This window comes from Bidens hawaiensis, unplaced genomic scaffold, assembly GCF_021521415.1.
Source record: "Bidens hawaiensis isolate Kalapana, Puna unplaced genomic scaffold, B.hawaiensis_p1.1 tig00041097_1, whole genome shotgun sequence".
Classification (NCBI taxonomy): Eukaryota; Viridiplantae; Streptophyta; class Magnoliopsida; order Asterales; family Asteraceae; genus Bidens; species Bidens hawaiensis.
The window spans coordinates 86,896-90,539 of NW_027505691.1; positions in this window are offsets into that span (position 1 = coordinate 86,896).

Genomic DNA, 3,644 nt, shown 5'->3' on the forward strand with positions numbered 1-3,644 from the left:
CAATAACAACTCAATTGCAAAAGAATTCAACTTTAAAAATCAAAATTAAAAGAGTTATGAACACAAACAAGAACACATATGAATGTATACTATCAATATGTGCTGAGCTTTGTGATGAAAATCAGTCCCGAGCTGCTGTCCCAAGTCTCCTTTGGTCTCCTTCTTCTTCACTTGGTCACACAAGATGCAAAAATGACTTTCTTTGGAACCCTAGAAGCTGTCGATCGGAAGTTTTTTTGGTTGGTTGTTGCTGATTTCGGGATTTAGGGGCTGGTTAGGGTTTGTTTTTTTTGATGTTTATTATATTATAACACCTATCGGCTTCACAAAATGGATATGGGTCGGGCCTTTAACTTGATTCTTCAATAATAGTGCATAAAAGGCCTCTAAATCTCTTTCAAAGCTCGGTTTCTTTCTCTTTAAACCCGTAACCTACAAAATACATATTAATGTAAGATTATACTAAAACAAGTTAAAAACATTAAATATTAGATAAATAAGCGATTAAAACAATGATAAATAGCGCGGAAAACTAGTGTGTTTTACAACACATCAAACATCCCCACACTTAAGACTTTTTCGTCCTTAAAAACAACACCATAAGCCACTAACCAAGTGAAAACAACAAACTCCCAGATTATTTAACATTACTAAAACACAAGAAACAGCTCGACATATTGACTGCGATTGCCGGTACATTTGTCCACTTTAAACCTAACCACTAACCTATCAAGCCCCCCTTTGCATTAAGCATTTTAAGTTCAAATATCAATGCTACACCTGCCCCATCTCAGACAAAGAGAGCTAGAAAAACTAGAGTCGAAGAAAACTGGTTCAACAAATCACCATAAGCCAAGGACTCGTTGATGGTACTAATTTGATGCACTCGGTGAAATTTGATGGATGAATGGTCCTGCGGAGGTCGTACGAGCTATTTCTAAATATTATTGGACTTTGTCCTATTAATTCCTAATTTGATATTTATTGACTAAGAACCTTTGAGCCCCAATAGTGTATCCTCAGAGTCACTATCCCCTTGGTAACACGTAAACTCTTAGTCCCGTCTAGTATGTGCATCTTTGGCCTCTTTTACTAACTTTGAGAATGCTTCTTTGGCATTTTACAATACATAATTTTCTCACAATCATTTTTGGAATGATTTCTCATAATACGCTTTCAAAACATACTTCTTCTTCTTCTTTTTTTTTCTTTTTTTTCTTTTTTTTATATCCCGCTAAATTATATAACTATTTTCTAAGCTCGTAAAAAGATGGACATGTGGTGGTGTGCTGGTTTGAGTACATCTAAGTCTTACCATCTCAAATTTTTTATATTATGGTAATCTTACCTAAGCATCGAAATTCGGTTTCACCGTTTTTTCAAATTATTATATATATAAAATCTGCTAAAGAGGACTATCAAAGCTAGTTGGGCCTATCGACACATCTCAAATCAGATATGCAAACCATCTCTTCTTTTATTATTATATTATATTTTTCAAAAGTTCCGAGAGTTCGTTAACACAACGGTAATAATATCATTTCCTGCTTAACGTAGAAGACAAATTTCAAGGACAATTTTATTTAAAAAAAAATTATTTTATTTATTTGTTTATTTTTTATTTTACAAATTCAGTCGCCCATTCACTTTCAATTTTTGGGTCAATGGCTATCCCGTATGTCTACAGGTAGATAACAGGACCAAACACATACAAGTATATGTCCCTCAAACTTGAGTAATCGACATAATTTCCAGCGAAAATATATATATATATATATATATATATATATATATATTAATATTAACTCCCAAGATTTTCAATATTCTCTTAATTTTCTTAAAAATGAAACGTCAGCTTCCCATCCCCACACTTAAATTTCACATTGTCCTCAATGTGAGACAATGAAAAGACAAAACTAAACATAAAGAAATATAAAGTGGAACAGACTCCCCTGGTATATGTGATCATGCAAGTGTGCGGCGAATCATGTTCCTCGCCCTCCAATTCGAACGCAAGCTTAAAACTCCAATGCTCTCTATCAAGCTATCACTAACGAACGAAAGAGGCAATCCTAAAGCAAATTGCATCCCCAAACTTGTCTAAAACTCCAGCTCATCAATCGTCATCAACCAACCAAGGAATAACCTGCAAGTAAGAGTAGAAACAACCCTGAAAAACTCGGAAATAAAAATAAAAATGAAGATAAAATAATAAGGAGAGATATTACCGGGTTATCTCCTGGGAAGCGCTAAGTTTATTGAATAGTCTTCAGCCCATTCGCTCTCGAAACCTCAATCAGGAGGCTTCTCCTTTATCCTCTTCCCACCGATGCTCCTCAACACTCTCCTTTTACAACTGGTCAGGAAGAACCCAATTGCACAACTCTCATTGGGCCGACCATATGAACTAAACTCAGCCCACCAACTCTTGAATTCCCCCAAAAATGGTTCAATGAAGTGAAACGGAGAAATCAATCTCTTCATCACACTACGATTTCTTCGCCCAGAAATCCTCCTTCTAATTATTTTAGCCAAATTTTTAAAACTTAACACGTCCCGAATGGAGATTGAGTGCGGTTCGTGTTTTGGTTTTTCACAATCGAGGTGAAGTGTCGGAAGGACCAAATCACTAACTACCTCTGGCTCTCCTTACAAAGCTCCTTCTCGATCCCCACACTTGGCTCGTTATATACTAAATCTTCAAGCAGCTTTAGATCACCAAGTGGGTCAAACTCGCCTTCATCCGTAAAGGCAAAGTCCATCAACTCTTCACCAAACTCTTCCTCCCAAGAGGAAACATACTCCTCTACTCTCTACTCCTCCATTCCGGTATCTTCAATCTCACTCATGGTTTCAAACAAAGGTGGAATATATTCTAAATCATTTCTAATAGCAAACAATACATCATCCATTATTTCCTCCAATTCTAGAGTGGGCTCTATATATTCCCTGACAAATCTTTATACCCTAAGAAGTTCCCCATTTGATCATATGCAAATCGGTATGGAGGAGGCTTTGCCAAAAGTGATTCCCATGGAGCTTTTCGTGCCTCGACTTCTATATTTCTCCTCTCATAAGCATCATGCACCCAGTGATTTCCGCCACAAACTTTGCACCATGGTTCTCCAACTTGTAATCTGAACATTTTTCCTGTAAAGAACACTCAAAAGAAACGGATCACGGGCACTAGAAAAATATATAATATAATAATTATAAAATAAATTAAATTAAACTACTTAGATTAACTAATTTAAACTAAATATATACACAAAAATACAAAAGGCAAGTCCCCAACTCGGGTCGTTCTCTATTAGCTCAAACCGTGTCTCCGGCAACGGCGCCAAAAACTTATTGTGTATCTAACGAGTGTTTTTTCTATGGAACTCACAACTAAGCATAAATTTATAAAACGGAATTTCCTAATAAAACCATACACAACCGGCAAGTGTACCGATCGTAAGTGATATAAAACTAAGAACTCTGAGTATCGAACACAAGGACACGTGAGAACCCATATGATCACTAAACCCTAGACAAGAACTTCCTAAGAATAATATTTTTATTAATTAAACTAGATCTAAATTAGTTTAACTAAATTAATTAAACTAACTTAACGAAACTTAACGAAACACTTACAAAACTCA